This window comes from Caretta caretta, chromosome 11, assembly GCF_965140235.1.
Source record: "Caretta caretta isolate rCarCar2 chromosome 11, rCarCar1.hap1, whole genome shotgun sequence".
Classification (NCBI taxonomy): Eukaryota; Metazoa; Chordata; order Testudines; family Cheloniidae; genus Caretta; species Caretta caretta.
Genome location: NC_134216.1, coordinates 8,814,558 through 8,833,992, shown reverse-complemented (window position 1 = coordinate 8,833,992; position 19,435 = coordinate 8,814,558). Strand labels below are relative to the sequence as shown.

General features: G+C 40.4%; 1 protein-coding gene across 2 annotated transcripts in view; it reads right to left on the bottom strand.

The window, feature by feature from the left end:
* Window positions 1-12,216, bottom strand: part of LOC125644975 (myb/SANT-like DNA-binding domain-containing protein 7) — a 69,072-nt gene extending 56,856 nt beyond the window's left edge. For both annotated transcript variants that reach the window (XM_075117734.1, XM_048869840.2), the window contains exon 1: window positions 12,032-12,216. The gene's annotated coding sequence lies outside the window, so the exon portion shown is untranslated. The remainder of the gene's footprint in view (window positions 1-12,031) is intronic.
* Between the last annotated feature and the right edge of the window lie 7,219 nt (window positions 12,217-19,435).

Here is a 19,435-nt window from a genome sequence, read left to right as displayed (position 1 = left end):
TGTATCCTGGTATAACCGAGTAGGTGATGCTGGTGGGGGAGTGGCATTGTGTGTGAAAAAAAGCAGAATCAAAGATAATAAACATCTTAAATCAATCAAACTGCATCATAAAATCTCTGTGGATAGAAATTCTATGCTTGGATAATAGGGTGACCAGACAGCAAGTGTGAAAAATCGGGGGGGGGGGGGCAGATAGGAGCCCATATAAGAAAAAGACCCAAAAATCGGGACTGTCCCTATAAAATGGGGACATCTGGTCACCCTATTGCCTAATAAGAGTATAGCCGTAGGAATATACAACTGACCAGGATGGTAACCGTGATTGTGAAACATTCATGGAAATTAGAAAGGCTACAAAAACAGAAAACTCAGTAATAGGGGACTTCAAATATCCCCATATTGAATGGAAACATGTCACCTCTGAATGGGATGCAGAGCTAAATTTTCTAGACACCATTAATGACTGCTTCTTGGAGCAGCTACTCCTGGAACCCAAAATGGGAGAGGTAATTCTTGAGGTAGTCCTAAGTGGTGCACAGGATCTGGTCCAAGAGGTGAGTATAGCTGGATTGATCAGCAATAGCAACCATAATGTAATTAAATTGAACATCCTTGTAGCGGGGGAAATACCAAAGAAACCCACCACAGCTGCATTTAACTTCAGAAAGGGGAACTACACAAAAATGAGCAGGCTAGTTAAACAGAAATTAAAAGGAACAGTCACAAGAGTGAAATGCCTGAAAGCTATTGTCAAAAACACTATAATAGAGGTCAAACTATATGTATACCATAAATTTAAAAAAAACAGTAAGAGGATCAAAAAATGCCACCATGGCTAAACAAGAGAGTAAAAGAGGTGGTTAGAGATAAAAAGACGTCCTTTAAAAATTGGAAGTCAAATCTTACTGAGGAAAACAGAAAGGAGCATAAACTCTGGCAAGTTAAGTGTAAAAGTAAAATTAGGCAGGTCAAAAAAAGAATTTGAAGAGCAACTAGCAAAAGACACGGAAACTAACAGCACAAATTTTGTAAGCACATCAGAAGTAGGAATATGAAATTGCAGAACTACTGACTCTGGTAGGTAATCTTGTTGTCGGTAGCTACCGGTGTGGTGCTCTGCACTTGTTCGATGATGATAACAGTTGGCTGCATGCATGTTCCCTCTACTGCCCCAGCTCTGCACAGATAGCTAACACAGCAGACCCTGAGAGAACCCCCAAAAACCACAGACTCTAGTAAGGTACGAAGGAACCCGAGCCAGGTTTATTGTCAAACGAAGCACAGTAATAGTTCACTATAGACTCTACAGGGCATACTACGAATTTGTGCTCCCTGGCAATGGACACAGCTCAGTCAGTGGCGGGATACTCCACTGCCCCCTAGGCTGGATAAAGATATGCGCTCCGCGACCTGCTTTTATACCATTGCAGGACAGATTACTCATCATAGTTCAAACAAATCTATCCATCATGTTGTTCTTTTGACCCTGTCTTTAAGATGCACCTGCCTGTTCCTTGTTATGTCTATGGAGTGTCTTGCCGCTGTCTTGGCGCAAGTTCCTCTCATTAGCACTTATGTGTGTGTATGTGCACGTGCCTTTAACAACCTTTTCTTGCCAACTTCTGTGAGTGGGACCTGCCTCTGGCTCACAGCCCAGCTTTGCTTATCACTGCCTGGAAGTACTTTGGTTCAGGCTTCAGGCCTCAGACTGGGCCTCTGATACAAGAATTTATGTTTCAGGGCCTCCTCTTACTACAAATCTAATGCTTAAATCAGCCTCTGTACCAGATGATTGTCAGATAGCTAATGTGATGCTGATTTTTATAAAAGGCTCTAGAAGGTATCCTGACAGTTACAGATTGGAAAGCCTAACTTTAGTACCAGGCAAATTGGTTGAAACAAGAGTAAAGAACAGAATTATCAGATACATAGATAAACACGATATGTTGGGGGAAGAGTCAACGTGGCTTTTGTAAAGAGAAATTATGCCTCACCAATCTACTAGAATTCTTCGAGAGTGTCAACAAACAGGTGGACAAGGGTGATCTAGTGGATATAGTGTACTTAGACTGTTAGAAAGGTCCCTCACTAAAAGGCTTTTAACCAACGTAAGGAGTCATGGGATAAGAGGGAAGGTCCTCTCATGGATCAGTAACTGGCTGAAAGATAGAAAACAAAAGGTAGGAATAAATGATCAGTTTTCACAATGGAGAGAGATAAATAGTGGGGTCCCCGAAGGATCTGTACTAAGACCAGTGCTGTTCAACATATTCATAAATGATCAGGAAAAAGGGATAAACATTGAGGTGGCAAAGTTTGCAGACAGTACTAAGTTACTCTATCTATTTAAGTCCAAAGTAGACTGTGAAGAGTTACAAAGGGATCTCACAAAAGTGGGTGACTGGGTAAGAAAATGGCAGATGAAATTCAATGTTGATAAATGCAAAGTAATGCACATTTGAAAACATAATCCCAATTACACATACAAAATGACTGAGTCTAAATTAGCTGTTGCCACTCAAGAAAAAGACAGTTCTCTGAAAAAAATCTGTTCAATGTTCAGCAGCAGTCAAAAAAGTTAACAGAATGTTAGGAACCATTATGACATGGATAGATAAAAAGATAGAAAATATCATACCACCAGTATAATAAATCCATGATATGCCCATAGTTTGAATACCGTGTGTAGTTCTGGTCCCCCCGTCTCAATAAAAGATATATTAGACTCAGAAAAAGCACAGAAAAGAGCAACAAAATTATTAAGGGTATGGAACAGCTTCCATCTGAGGAGAGATAAAAAAGACTAGGACTTGGAAAAGAGACAACTAAGGGTGGATATAATAGATATCTACAAAATCATGAATGTGGTGAAGAAAGTGAATAAGGAAATATTATTTACCCCTTCACAACACAAGAACCAGGGGTGACCCAATGAAATTAATAGGCAACAGTATATAAGACTTATATAAGTATATAAGTCTTCATACAATGCCCAATCAAACTGTGGAACTCATTGCTAGGGGGTGTTGTGAAGGCCAAAAATATAACTGGGTTAAAAAAAGAATTAGATATTTTCATGAAGGATAATTAATGGAATTCCATTAATGGCTATTAGCCAAGATGGTCAGTGACACAACCCCATGCTCTGGGTTTCCTAAACCTCTGAATCCTAGAAGCCGGGACTGGACAACAAGAGATGATTCACTTCATAAATTGCCCTGTTCTGGTTCATTCCCTCTGAAGCATCTGGCCCTGGCCACTGTCAGAAGACAGAATTCTGAGCTAGATGGACCATTGCTCTGCCCCAGTATGTCCAGTTTTATGTTATTAAATGGATGAGGGAAGCACAAGGTAATCATGAGAATATTATGGTCAGCAAAATTACCAGTGATCACAGCAGACAGGCTACCTACCTGTTGTCAAGCATTTTGTAGGCATCTTCACAGATATGAACAATAATCAACTTTAGGACAGTCACAGAGGCAAAAGCAGTGATGATATTTTTCTTTGGTTTGGGTTGGATTTTTGTTTTGTTTTTTGGGTTCGGTGTAAAGCTGAACCAGATCTGAAACTTCCTCAAGGTACAAAGATATTTGAATTAAGGATTTTTGTTCAGGTTCGTCTGTATTTTTGTGCCAGGCTTCATTTAATAATAGACTGCTTAGAAGCCCTAGACCAAAAGGAAAGACAAACAGTAAGAGCCTGGGTTTGTTTTGTTTCCTTTTTCTTTTGTTAGGAATTCCATATTAAATATTTTGGATGTTTTTTTACATTTTCATAAATATTGTATTCTGTGTTGTAATTGAAATCAAAGTGTATATTATTTTTTATTACAAATATCTGCACTGTAAAAATTATAAACAAAAGAAATAGTATTCTCAGTTCACCTCACACAAGTACTGTAGGGCAATCTCTTTGTCATGAAAGTGCACTCAAAAACAAAACAATGTAAAACTTCAGCGCCTACAAGTCCACTCAGTCCTACTTCTTGTTCAGCCAATCGCTAGGACAAACAAGTTTGTTTACATTTACAGGAGATAATGCTGCCCTATTCTTATTTACAATGTCACCAGAAAGTGAGAACAGGCATTTGCATGGCACTTTTGAAGCTGGCATTGGAAGGTATTTGCATGACAGATATGCTAAACATTCATATGCCCCTTCATGCTTCGGCCACCATTCCAGAAGACATGCTTCCATGCTAATGACGCTCATTAAAAAAATAATGCATTAATTAAATTTAGGACTAACCTCCTATAGCAGTCTCGGATGATGACCCAGCACCTGTTCATTTTAAGAACACTTTCACAAAATGCAAAGAAGATACCAATGTGAGATCTCTAAAGATAGCTACAGCACTCAACCCAAGGTTTAAGAATCTGAAGTGCCTTTCAAAATCTGAGAGGGACGAAGTGTGAAGCATGCTTTCAGCAGCCTTAAAAGAGCAATATTCTGATGTGGAAACTACAGAACCCGAATCACCAAAAAGAAAATCAACCTTCTGCTGGTGACATCTTGTGACACCGGCTACAACAGTGCCATGAGAACGCTTGTTCTCACTTTCAGGCGGCATGGTAAACAAGAAGCAGGCAGCATTATCTCCTGCAAATGTAAACAAACTTATTTTTCTGAGCGATTGGTTGAAAAGAAGTAGGACTGAGTGGACTTGCAGGCTGTAAAATTTTACATTGTTTTATTTTTGAAGGCAGTTTTTTTGCACATAATTCTACATTTGTAAGTTCAACTTTCATGATAAAGAGATTGCACTCTTGTATTAGGTGAATTTAAAAAATACTATTTCTTTTGTTTTTTTACAGTGCAAATACTTGTAATAAAAATAAATATAAAGTGAGCATTGTATACATTGTATTGTGTGTTGTAATTGAAATCAATATATTTGAAAATGTAGAAAACATCCAAAAATATTAAAATTAATGGCATTCCATTATTATTTAACAGTGCAATTAATTGCACGATTAATCATGATTAATTTTTTAATGGCTTGACAGCCCTAATTATACATTCTTGTCTCTCACTGTGTTTGTATAGGGCCTAACACAATAGGGCCCTAATCTCAGCTACTAGTCGCTACTATAATACAAATTCTCCTCATTATGATGCCTAGATTTGCTTAACAGTTTCCCTTATAAAACAATTCTTGGGGCCTTTTCTTTGAGAAGCTGTAACTCCACCATTGGTTGTAGCAGGCCCCAAACCCTGCAGTTATCTGTTTGCCTTTTGCTTCTTCTGTGAAATTCCATTTAGACTTGGATGAGATATTTACACTAAAAAACACCATTTTCCTTCTCTGGCTTACATTTCTCAGGAAAATTATGACAGCAAAATAACATGTCAAACTAATAACTAAACATGAACATTCTAAGGCTGGACCTGTACTGCCACCAAAGCATCAACAGCAGACAATGAACTGGAAACACATCTGGACTGGGTCAGACTCCCCTGTCCCCACTGACCATACCACTTCCTGGATCCAGCACATAGCACCAGCTCACCCTCCTTTCTGAGGGCACCAGATAAGACAGGAGCCCCTCACCTCCTTGGAGAGGAATAGAGTGTGCTTAGCCAAACTCCCCCACCACAACCACTTCCTTAAAAAAGTGCATGGGACATTTTGCCAATGGATTTCACAGAAACGTACTGACAGCAGAAGAACGGTGAGTCTCAGAAGTCATTGTTCCACTGCAGGCTCTGGAGAGGAGTGTGCTCTAGTGTACACCAACTTTTCTGCCCATTCCACTCACAGGTCTGCCCCTCATCTCCTCTAATATGTCCACCTCTGTCCAGGTTCCTTCCCCACTCTGAACTCTAGGGTACAGATGTGGTGACCTGCACGAAAGGCCCCCTAAGCTTATTCTTACCAGCTTAGGTTAAAAACTTCCCCAAGGTACAAACTTTGCCTTGCCCTTGAACAGTATGCTGCCACCACCAAGTGTTTTAAACAAAGAACAGGGAAAGAGACCACTTGGAGATATCTTCCCCCAAAATATCCCCCCAAGCCCTACACACACCCTTTCCCGGGGAGGCTTGAGAATAATATCCTAACCAATTGGTTACAAAATCATCAAAGACCCAAATCCCTGGATCTTGGAACAATGGAAAAATCAGTCAGGTTCTTAAAAGAAGGATTTTATTAAAAAAAAAGAAAGGTAAAAATCATCTCTGTAAAATCAGGATGGAAAATATTTTACAAGGTATTCAATGCAAAACACAGAGGATCCCCCTCTGGGCAAAACCTTAAAGTTACAGAAAACAGGAATAAACCTCCCTCTTAACACAGGGAAAATTCACATAAAACAAAAGATAAACTAATCCGCCTTGCCTGGCTTACCTCTACTGGTTGTAATATTGGAGACTTGGATTAGGATGGGTTGGAGAAGATGGATTTCTGTCTGGCCTCTCTCAGTCCCAAGAGAGAACAACCACGTAAACAAAGAGCACAAACAAAAGCCTTCCACTCCCCTCCCCCCCCCCCCCCCCGCAAGATTTGAAAGTATCTTGTCCCCTTATTGGTCCTTTGGGTCAGGTGCCAGCCAGGTTAGCTGAGCTTCTTAACCCTTTACAGGTAACATGATGTTGCCTCTGGCCAGGAGGGATTTTATAGCACTGTATACAGAAAGGTGGTTACCCTTCCCTTTATATTTATGATAACCTCACTCCCAGTGTCTTCAACCACCATTCCCACTTCACTACCTCCTGGCTCCTCATCCAATCTGTCTATCTCCCACTGCCCCATGTTGTCATCCCCATGCCTACATTCCCCAGACCCACCAACTCCCAGTCCCTCGCTAAGCTCATTTCCACATTATCTGTGCCCAGCCAGTCTCATTTCTACTTCAATACCCTGGTTCTTCGTCAGATTCGTCTCCTCTCCCCTTTACCACTGTCCCTACTCCACACTTGTTCCCTGTCCCCTTGCCCAGCTAGTGCGAGTCTCCTCTGCAATTGAACTAGATGATCTTATGTTCTCTTCTCACCTTAAAAATCTATGAATCATCTGCCCATCCAGAACCCAGTCCCAGTCTGCCTGCACAGGCAGTCCCAGCTGCTAATCTTGGCTCCCAGTCCCAGTCTCCAAGTCCAGCCAGTCCCAGCTTCCCCCAAGCCAGCTACCAAACCCTGTTTCTCTCTCACCCTTTACCCTCTGCCAGCCTCTAGTCCCAGTCATGTCCCAATCTACTTCCCACGTCCTTCCAAAAGTGGCTTTTGTCCCCGCCACATTTGAATGGGGAAGCTTCCTCCTCCAGGCTGCCTAGGCCCACCAGGAGGAATATTGCAAGCGCAAGAGAGACAGTCTCCCTGCTCTCAGTTCCACTGCCCCGCCATGGCCTACCAAGTCACACTCAACCCTGGACTGGAGAATGATCAGTGTGAATAGAATCTTTGGATTCTATTCTTAGCTGTGATGCGCTACCAAGTCTCTACTGAGCATGTGTAAACTGCTATTTTTCAAAGGATTATAACTTGGCCAAATTTGGGCCAATTTGCACTGAGGCACCAAAAGGTCACCCCCTGCCAAATTTGAGTCCCTGTTCCAAAGCATGGGGGCACTGCAGCTTCTCAACAAAAGGTCACCAGAGGTTTTTTTAGCATGGACAGAACAATATATTTTCCCCTAGCCTCAATTTCACAAATAGCCAAACCATTTTATCTGACAAATTCCAGAAAAAATACCCAACATGAAAAATTTCAGCCCAAATAGTTAACGTTTGGTAAAGTTATAAGCAGCTGAAAGCAGAGTCTTATTATAGGATGTGTTGGGCAACCTTAATAGTAAGCGGTGCTATCTGTCCCGCCTATAATCTAGGGGTAGACTATAGGTGAAGGTTTTTAGACTTGTTAGCTTTTGTTCTATTGGCCTCTGGTTTAATTCCAGGATGGACAAAGACTGAGATCCTGTAGGGAATGCTGTAACCCAAGGAAAGAATTTTCATTCGGACTTCCTGTTTCCTCTGGGTTTTTGTAGGTTTGGCCAGAGGGCTAAACTAAATTAACATACCAGCAAGAAGTGGCAAGTACAGTAGCTGCTCCTGGGACTGAAATAGTGAAATGTTGTCACATGACTAAAGAATTTTTAGCTTTGATAATTCACTGTTACTAAACAAAAGCTTTTTTGTTCCTGAAATATCTACTCTGCAAAATTCATTCATGTAAACGTATTTGTCATTGACTTCCATAGCCTCTAATTATTAGCTATTTCTTTTATGTACTATTCTGGGTGCTGGCTACATTTCTATAGATACATCTAATAGTTATTTGTAGTTCCACAGTTATTTAATAGCAGGTTTATCCCTTGACGCATGAGAGTTTATATCCCTTATAAATTTTTACTGCATCTAAACTAACGTGGATGTCCTCATTATTCATAGAAGTTTAATCCTTTGAATCCTATTGAGCTTTGGGTCTCCAGTTGTACCGCAAAAATATATCATCCGGCTTCTCCGTTCACTACAATAGAGTCTCAGAGAATACTGGGTCAAATTCAAAGTCTTGGTCCTAATTTTCAAGGCCCTCCACAGATTTGGCCCAAAATATCAAAGAGAATATTTCTTTCTCAATGAACCTGATCTCCCTCAGCAACCACATTCTTCAGAAACAATGAAGCATCCAGTCTCAAGAGCGAAGCTTGTGAGAGCAGAAGATGACCTAGTCGCAGAGGTTTTGGCTCTGTACCTAAAGCTTTATTACCACAGGGGATCAGAATGGCCACTAACTTCCAATCTTCACAATAAAACATAAAACTCAGTTCTGGTGCTTGGCTTTCTCACAGCAACAGTTGCATATAGCAAGGTCAGAAAGAGAGACAGAGATAAGAGAGAGAGAACGCATCATCATGGGGAAGAAGGGAGGAAAATTAGGCCATTGAGTTATAAAGCGTAAGGCCAGAAGGGACCACCAGATCATCTACTCTGACATCCTACATATCTCAGGCAGTTAAACACTTCCCAACCACCCTCCACACTAAACTCAACAACTGGAATGACATCAAAGTATTCGACCCCTCAGGAGACTGAACTACTGTGTGCCTCAGGCATAGGACAAGGAGAACTGAGGTGAACCAATGCCTGAGGTCCCTGCAATGGCATGAAATTGATGAAGTGAGATAAACCCAAATGATTCTAGCAAGTGACCTATCCCCCACACTGCAGAAGAAGGCAACCTCCCACCACCACCACCACCAAGGTCCATTGCCAATCTGACCTGGGGGAAAATTCCTTCCCAACCCCACTATACAAATGCCACTATAAAATATTGGCTAGAGATAAAGTTGTGGCAATGAGTTCCAGAGGTCAAATTTTAATGCATTGTATAGAAAAATATTTTTGTTTCCGTTTTAAATGTGTTGCCTTTCAGTTTCATTGAATGACACCTTGTTCTTGCATTATAAGAGAAAGTAAATAGGAGCAGTCTGAGTACTCTGTACCATTTCTTAGCCATAGTTGCATCAGCAGCAATTCATGGAGAGAATGTAATTGTAGAAGACTGAGGCACTGTAGGCAGAATGCCTGCTTGTGTGCGAAGCAAGTTCATGCAGGGTCACCAACTGCTGCAGCCTGTAAAAAGGTTTAATAAGCAGCACTAGCCTTGGAGTGCTGACCAAAGTGGAAGTGGGTTATGTCTTGTGCTGTTGGTGGTGCAATGATACCCCACCCTTCTCACTCAGGGAGTGCAGGGCACTGGCTGCCCTCTGCACATGGAGAATAAGATGAGCAAAAATATCTCCCATGGCTTCTCCCTCATACTTATGTACTAGTACAAGAGAAGCCAGAATACAGTCTTCTGGGGGGGTTTGTTTTATATATAACAATCTAGTTACTGTGAACAGGGCGTATGATGATGCCAACATATTCTCATTGGCTTGGCTCTTCCTTAACTTGTCTTTATTCATGGACATGGAGCCAGGCCAGAGTCAGCCACTCAGCTCGAGCCAGGCTCAAGCCTCCTTTGGCTTGCCCACCTCTACTCTGGGAGCGAGGGTACAAGCTGTACAATACATCATCTGTTATGTAATTATAACAAGCTAGCAGTTCCGGTTTTCTTTTCAGTGACAGAAATATATTATCAGCTCTCCTTTCTGTCCCATCCCCCATCCCCATTTATTTGATCCAGTTGAGTTTTACTAAGGAAATACTGTTGCTGTAAGTAGCTTTCCTACATTCAGGAAATTAGTTTTTTAAAGTATAGTACTTTTGTTTCCTTGTATACCAGAGACTTTGGGCCAGTTTTCGTCATCGTGCTACTCTGCTGAAGATAATGGTATTGCACCTGCTTACACCAGGGTTGAATCTGGCTCTTAGTTACTATATGTCACTCTTTTTTATTCTGTATACATAAATGCCCAATACTAAAAGAATAACTTACATGTAGAGCGAGCCTTTCATCGCAAAATATTTTATAAAGTAGGTAATGGAGAAGGTCTTGATTAAAACAGCCAGGGACACTGGAAAAGTTTGGATCTGAACAATGCAGCTGAGGCCCATTTGTCTTACCACTGAAATGCAGTCACCTCTGAGGAAGGAACATGGCTGCTTTATTAACAGTGAACAGCAGAACCAGGATATTAGGACAGGAAGGGAATAATTCCCTTCCAGTTGAAACGACGGGTAGAAATCTCCACAAATCCACACTGCAAGATTAGAGAGATTTCCAAGAGTTTTCTACGCCTAGAAATTCTCAATGAAAACCTAATTAGTATGCTAGCTGTCATTAAAGAATAAATGAATGAGAGCAGTTGAAATGAATTCCTCCACTCTCAGTTCAGAAAGATTTTGACATTCATCATATGCAATTATCCATAAATCCCAGAAGTACTAATCATCAGATAATCTGTTCAGTGCAACTAGATTGTCCCATCATATATAACAATTTCATAAGTGCAATGCCCCAGAGAGGTACCAATTACAAGATAATAATTTCCTCTTCCCTGAACCCTGGGGAAAACTTTAATGAAATGGTAATCATATTTTTACTGAACCATACTTTACAGAGTGCTAAATCCAGATACGCATGACCTTACCTTATTACCTGAACTAACTGAAGATAAAAAGTAGGGCTGGCTGGAAAACAAAAATTCCATTTAGTGAAAAAAGTCAATATTTTGACATTTGGTTTTGGAACAAAAACTAGACTTTTTGACATTTTTCACAAAAGACCAAACAACTCAGCCCCCTGCATAGCCAATGGGTTGGGGCAGTAACCTGTGAAGCAGGAGACCCAGGTTCAAATCTCTGCTCTGCCTGATTCAGAGCAAGAACGTGAACCAGTATCTCCTTCTTCCCCAGTAAGTGCCTTAAGCATCAGGCTATAAAATCAGTCTCTACAAAGCAGAATAGCTCCAACAGAAACACTGGGAGAGACTGACTCTATAGCCCAGTGATTAGGGCACTCACCTGGCTCTGCCTGATTTAGAGCACGAATTGAAGCTGGGTCTGTCACAGCCCAAATGAGCATCCTAACCACTGGGCTATCGACTATTCTGGAGAGGGCAAGCTGTCTTGTTTTGACCAGAAATTCTATCCTAAACCTGAGAAACCTTACCAGTAAAAATGTCACTGAAACAGATACATTTCCACAAACCGTTTCCATTTTGACAAATTGATTTTCCAACAAAAAAATGCTTCACTGAAAAATCCTCAATGAGCTCCAGTATGAAGCCCCATGGTAAGCAAATGTGTAGCTTGCAACTCCAGGATTGCAGCAGAAAAGCAGCAGATGAACCTCTTCAGCAAGGTATTTGCCAGGAAATGGGTTCAGCTGAAGATATCTAAAGACACTGGATCTTCCAGAACAGCCTGCGCTTATCCGTTCACAGAGCTACTTTGGTGCGGGGTTAGAGATGCTCTGGCCTATGCTTTCCCCCAGCCAGAATGTTTTCCTTCTCCAGGCCTTAGTGGCCCCAGACAATAGGATGCTCAGCAGCAGTTAAAAAAAGCAAACAAAACATTAGCATGAATAAAGAATGGGATAGAACAACACTGAACGTATTACAGTGGCATCTTTGGTACACCCTCACCTGGAATACTGCATCCAGTGATGGTGATGGAGCTCAGCTTTGGCATGTCTTCATCCCCTTCCTCAGACATCTCGCCCCTCTAAGATGAGCTGCCCTCCTGTTGCAGAAACTCCAGGGCCCAACATTCCAGCCAACAGCTCCCTTAATGCCCCCAACTGCCACAGAACCTCCAGGGCCCAGCGCTCCAGCCAACAGCTCTCCTGGCATCTGCAATTGTCATGGCAACTTCAGGCCTCAGCATCCAGCTGACAGCTCCCCCAACACTGGCAACTCTCCTAGCAACTGCTGGGCTGTACATTTCAGCCAACAGCACTCCTAATAGCGCAGCAGTTATGAAACCTTTGGGCCCCAGCATTCCAGTCCACAGCCTACTAAACATGAGGCTTCCTTGGGTGCTATGTAACCAGCAGAAGAGAGAGGAAAGAACTACCCACCCTTTCAATTCTCTCCTTTGTACTTCTTTCACCGTGAAGGTAGAGAAAGAGGATGAGGCTAGTTCTGCAAATATTTCTTCAATTTCAGATGGAAGATTATGCAGGCACATTCCTGCTATAGAGAAGGAAGTAACTACAAAATCGATAGACACTCCTTGCAGCCTCTGGCTCTGCCTTAAGTTCCTCCTACAGTCCTCTCTACTTACTGTTCTCTTTATTGCCTCAATTTTGTGGCTTCATACCTGTGACACTTCCCATGGGTTCCCAGGCTGTGAGGCACCTTGCTACCACCTGCCCTTAGTGTGAGGAAACCTTGTCTGTGCCTGCCAGGGGTCAGCTCTCCAATTCCACTAGCCACAGGCAACATAAGCACTCCCTCATAGGCCTCACTTTCTCTCTACAGGTCAGTATCTAGCCCCTGTTCCACTGGATACTCCCAGGGTTCAAAAATTCACTGCCTCTAAAGAAGCAGTACACCCCAGCTTACCACGTCCACATCAGATCACCGCTGCACTTAACACACAGCAATTAGATGTGTTTATAGTGAAATCAAGTATAAATTTGTTTAACAAAGCATAGATATTCAAGTAATAGCAATAGAGGTATTGGAAACAAATGGATACTTACAAAATAAAATCATTGCACACAATCTAAAGCCTAGACTTGCTTATCAAGACACTCTCATGTCTTGTAAAATATTGCTCACCCAATATCCTTGCAGCATTTTACAGCATAAGTCCTTGCATAAGACAAACATGCTGTTAACTTGCCTTCTTGGTGAAGGATTCTGTATGTTTCCTTGTATCCCTGGAGATACTCTAAAAATCCTGTGTCTTTAGACATAAACAGGACACCCTGTTTGTTTTATTCTGTGAATTGCCTCTCTTGTAGATTTTGCTTGTCTTTTGCCTATGGTTCAGTATGCAAATAGAGCTACATTGTGAGGCATACTATAAACACATGATGACTTCTTGTTGTGTCCTCATACTGATTCCCACCACAGCCACGCACATGTGGTTGCCCAATCATTATACTCCACCAGGTCACTGGAAGAGCATTCACGTTCGAGCAACTCCCACACATGGCCAGACATGGAGATAAGCATCTGTTTTCGTGCCTGAAATAAATATGTCCAAGGCACATCATCTGGTGACCTGCTTTAACTTTAATTCCTTAAGAACATAACTGTCAATATAGATACATAACTCCTTAAATACTGTCCATAGATACATTTTGTAATGATTATGATCGCCAGTGGCCTACTAGTTCTTGGTAGAGATCTCACATGCCATCCTTCAGTGAACTAGTATGCGTATATCTGATCCATGGGATCCCTGTAAAACCCTATGTGCCACCCTATTCCCTCTGCCAGTTGGCACCAAGGGGTCCCTGCGTCACAGTACCTTCATTACTTCCTACTATACTTGGACCAACTTCCTACTTGTCACTCACCAATCACTCTCTTTCCGCTGCTCTATGCCCCCCTTTAAAATCCACATCTTCCAGGAATCCTTCCTGCTGTCAACTCACCACGAATCTCTCATTCTCATTAGCCTGAACTGCTGTCTTGTATCATGCCTTATCCACACTGAATCTCAAGCAGTTTTGGGCAAGGCCTTACCCTTTCTATGTCTGTAAAGTACATATAACACTATATTACGAAGGTACAAGCACTCTCAAGTGGAGCATTATAGTGTGAAAATTATTCGCCTCTTCTGCTGAAAAGTCTAGAGGCATTCCTTTCATAGATTTTAAGGCCAAAAAGAATGGGCATTTAAATCATCTACCCTGATCTCTTGTAGGATATGTAAACCTACTCTGGTTTTTCTTTAGTAATGGATTTTCATATGATTCTCCATTGACGTGTACCAGTAGGAACCGTCAGGATCCAGCAGCACAGTATCCCAGATGCATAGTTCAGCTGCCATTAACTTCTTAACCACTGTAACAGCTGTGCAAAGAATCACTCAGTGCATTTGAGCCCCAAAGGCAGCCAGCAGCTACTTCAGTCAAAGCAATCCTGTTTGCATGGAGGACACAGGTAAAGAACAAGGGAGATAAAAGGGGAATCGGCCACATTAAGAACTTTTTTTTAAATGAAGTAGCTGAAAGGCAGTACTGAACAGAAAGAGCATGGAGGAAGTAGCCTATCAAGGAAGAAGGGATCAAAACGATAAACAATTTAATTGGCCAACTCACTGTCACATGGCCATATTTAGCCAATTCCTAGCCAAAATCTATCGAACAGCCATGAGGGCAATAGTGTTAAATCCATGACTGTGTTTCAGCCAATTAAAGATATAATTATTATTATTTATATGACAATAGCACTCAGGGACCCCACCATAGACTAAGACCCCATTGTGCTAGGGGCTGTATAAACACAAAACAAAAAGACAGTCTCTGCCCAAAGGAACTTACAATCTAAGTATAACTAATATAAAAGTTTCAGAGTAGCAGCCGTGTTAGTCTGTATTCGCAAAAAGAAAAGGAGTACTTGTGGCACCTTAGAGACTAACAAATTTATTTGAGCATAAACTTTCGTGAGCTACAGTATGTGCATGCAGGGCCTGATTCTGTGTCCAATGAAGTCAATTAAAAAAGCTCCCATTGACCTCAGTAGTTTCAGATCATGTGCATATTGTATATTACTTTAAAATACATCCTATTTACTAGCATATTTATTTCATTTTTAAGGTTTATTATGCGTATTTGTTTGCCACTTCTGCACAATCCAGAACATCTAAGATCTCATTTATCATCAGGCTCCCTAATTATGTCTAGAAAGTTGGCACACAAATCTTGCATATGGGTGACTGCACACAAACAGGTTTTTATGTGTGCAATTATCTGTCTTGCACACACGCAACACAAAATGCACACAAATGTTAGTCCAAAGTTCAGATGAAAAACATGCCCTCTTATGTCCAGTGAGAGAATGTAACAAATTAGCCAATCCAGATTGCAAATGAAGGGAATTTACCCATGTGAGAATTATGGCTTAGTAATTTATCTAGGTCAGTGATACTCAGTCTGCAGTGGTTCAGGAGCCAAATTAGTGATCAACATTACCCAAAAAGCCACAATAGTGTGAATGACAGGGGAAATATTTAGTTTATATACATATTATTCTCACAGCAAATAAATTCATAATTTATTAATTTCATAACTTAATTGGTTAATAACAGTAAAAGCATCCTGATTGGTTATTAACTTAGATTGGTTAATAATTAAATCATACAGTGTTTTAATATCATGTGCTGCAAAGAGCTGCAGGAGACACATTAAAGAGACACTTGCAGGTCAAGAGCCACTGTCTGAGTATCACTGATCTAAGTCCTAAAGCCCCCATCACTGTGGTATCCCCCAAGAAAATAACAGCAGTTTCTCCCTCTTTTGTTTCCAAGACTACAGGAGAAATAGTTTAGAAGGGAAGTGGGGTGTTTTTGTTTGATTGGTTGGTTGGTTTTGCTTTTTGGGGCATGGGATGGCAATCTAGAAGTAATGTAAGATAGCTAAGTTGATCAAATGTGTTTTTCATTTAGTTCTCAACATGGTGAGGCCAGTTCATAGTTCAGTCCTTGACTGTTAACTGAATTATATAAAAATAAAAACTAACTTATCTTTACCGACTGTTTTATTTTCAGAAAAACCTTTCATTAGCTAAAATACAGATTTCCTAATGAAACCATTATGGGGATATATTAAACCTTACATATTGTAGAAAATTACTTTAATTTGCAATGAAAAGTGAAATATTTTATCCTGACCTATTTATGTGTTTGCCAAGATTCTATCTCCACTATACCCAGGGTCTTTACCATGCTATCACCATGAAGAAGAGCAATTTCTTCTTGTTGTTCCTGGGTTTTTTTATTAATAAAAAGGCAAACAGTAGGCACTGCCAGTAGCCATTGTTGACCTGAGTCTAAAGTGTCTGAAATTAATTTATCCTCTCTGGATGGTGTATACATTTCTCATTACAAGTGTTAGTGATGGACAAGAAACTATTCCAAAAAAATGTATTGGGTATGATGCCAAACTCTGTAATCAAGGTCTCTTGCAGAGACTCTGGAGTATACAAAGGGTTTCACACAGTCAGGAGTGTTAGCTATGCATGCTTTCCCGTTGCCCAGGCTCAGCCAAATACTCTGTGAGAACAACACGTATACACACTTTGTTTTATTATGCCTCACAGATGCTTTTTTGTTTTATATTTCAAGCTTTGTCAGACCTAATGTTTGTTCCTTCGTTGTGCCCCCACTGACCCCAAAAAATTCTGAACAGCTTCCTAGAAAGACCCAGTATTGATTACATAAACAGACTTTCTTGGAAAGTAAGGAGGAAAAATTGGGGTTTCTTCTACTCGAAACCGAAAATGGCAACCGTTGAACAGATCTGGTCAATGACAGTAAGAGAATGAGCCCAGCAGAAAGTGTAATATATTGTGCTACACTTATGCCAACTTGCCAAGTCAAGTTCTTTTTCTCAAGCGCATGTACAGTTTGTTCTCGCTATCCTCAGTTAACTCTGCTCTCTGAATAGAAGAGATGGGAACCGCTCAAAGGCCACAATGGCATGTTCTACTTAGGGTTTCCTTTCCACACTAACTATTGTGGGTAACTCTCTTTATAACTACAGTCAAGCACTCTCGACTGAGAATGCACTCATTTAAGGGATACGAGGCTACATTTTCCTTATCTTGCAAAAATTCTGTACAATACACTGCCATTCTTAATCACATTCTTAATCACAATCACAATTACTTATTATAGGCAAAGTAGCTAGTATCTGTGTAAAAAAATAAATAAATAAATAAAATAAAGCAGCATGAAATCAGCTGCATTTCCTTACATGAATTAGGATTTTTCTTATTTAAACTAGCAGCAAAATAGCAACAGAAAGTTAATATTGTACAAAAAACACATGACGGATGGATGATCAATCTGAGTTTCTCTGAGAACTGACATACTGAATCACACCAACAGTTTATCTAATCCAGGAGTCTTTCTCCAAGAATCACCAATACCACATGCTTCAGAGGAAGGTGTAGTGCCCACATAATAGATAGCTATGCAAAAAAATGCCTGTGGGGAAGTTTCTTCCTAGCCCCATGAAATAAAGAGGGTGTCTGATGTCCTGAAGCATGTGAGTGGATTATCCCTTTTTATGGCAGGAGTGCTAGCAAAAAGTATAGTTAAGGTTGCAAAAGCATTTCCATGCTAATCTCTTGTTTTCAGTCACTCGACTACTGAAAACTTAATTTTCAAGCTGAATTTTCCAGCCTTTGTGTCTGACAAAAGGTAGATTTTACCTCAGAAAATCTGAGCAAAAATGATTCAGACATTTTTTGAGAATAAGGACAATAGGGGGGAAAAAACACTTACACAAAAGAAATCTGGAACACTGTGTTTGAAACAGCTGGTGTTCTGGGAAAACTTCATGTTGATTCCGCAGGATTATGAGTGCTTGAAAAAAAAATCACAGAATGTTTACATCATAGGATTTACAAAAAATAGGAGCCCTTTTAATAATTACCCCCTAAGACAAGGAGGAATATGGGATGCATCTTGTGATCACGTTAGCAGCCTAGTGAAAAACAGAGTGAACTACATAGGAGCCATACCTTATTTACTTCATGGTAACTTTAAGATGCAGTAAAATATTGAGCAGTAAGTTATAAATAAGAACCTAGGATATATATGGGCACTACAATATAAGATAAATAGAAAGAATAATCATGTCTGCAGTGGACTTCATGTGAACGAGGCAGGGCTCCATGTGAACCTCATTCATTGCAATCTTATAAGTATAGCTGGTCACAATCCTCCTTACAAAACTTGACCGTTTTTCTAAAAAGAAAAATTTCTTTGTGTTTTTGATTGTTCAATTTTCAAAAATTTTCTATTTTTGTTTGCCATTTTTCAGTGTTGGGGATGGGGGTTGTTTTGTTTGCATTCCCAGTTTTGATTGGCCAGTTCAATATAAAATATAAAATCTCACAAGCTAAATATGAGTCAACAGCATAACACTGTTGTAAAAAAAAGCAAACGTCATTCTGGGATGTATTAGCCGGAGTGTTGTAAGAAAGATATGAGAAGTAATTCTTTCGCTTCTCTCTGCACTGACTGGGCTTCAGCTGCAGTGTTGTGTCCAGTTCTGGGTGCCACTTTTCAAGAAAGATGTGGATAAATTGGAGAAAGTCCAGAGAAGAGCAACAGAAATGACATAGGTCTAGAAAACATGACCTATGTGGGAAGATTGAAAAAACTGGGTTTGTTTAGTCTGGAGAAGAGAAGACTGAAAGGGGACTTGATAACAGTTTTCAAGTACATAAAAGGTTGTTACAAGGAGGAAGGAGAAAAATTGTTCTTCTTAACCTCTGAGGATAGGATAAGAAGCAATGGGCTTAAATTGCAACAAGGGTGGTTTAGGTTGGACATTAGGAAAAAAGTCCTAACTATCAGGGTGGTTAAGCACTGGAATAAATTTCTTGAGGTTGTGGAATCTCCCTCACTAGACAAACACTTGTCAGGGATAGTCTAAGTAATACTTAGTCCTGCCATGACTACAGGGGACTGGACTAGATGACCTCTCGAGGTCACTTCCAGTCCTATGATTCTATGATTCTATTATTTGTAAAAATTACATTTTTTCAAAGCAAACATTTTGATAAAAAAATCCTAGAAATTTTTTAAAGTGAAGAATCAGTCAGCTTAGAAAAATGTCATCAAAATTTTTATCAAGTATTTTCTTTAAATACTATGTTTCAATCAGCTCTTTCTGTAAGGTATGTTCTGGCAGTGCTTGGTCTAGTGCTTTCTGATGTTCTATTTCTTTTTAAAAAAATAGAGAAAATAGTATACAACAAAATGTTAAAGTTATACTGATGTTGCACACATAAGCATTTGTAAATTAGGGATTGAAAAGCCTAAAGCTGCAACTTCAACTCTTACCTTTGTAGACATAG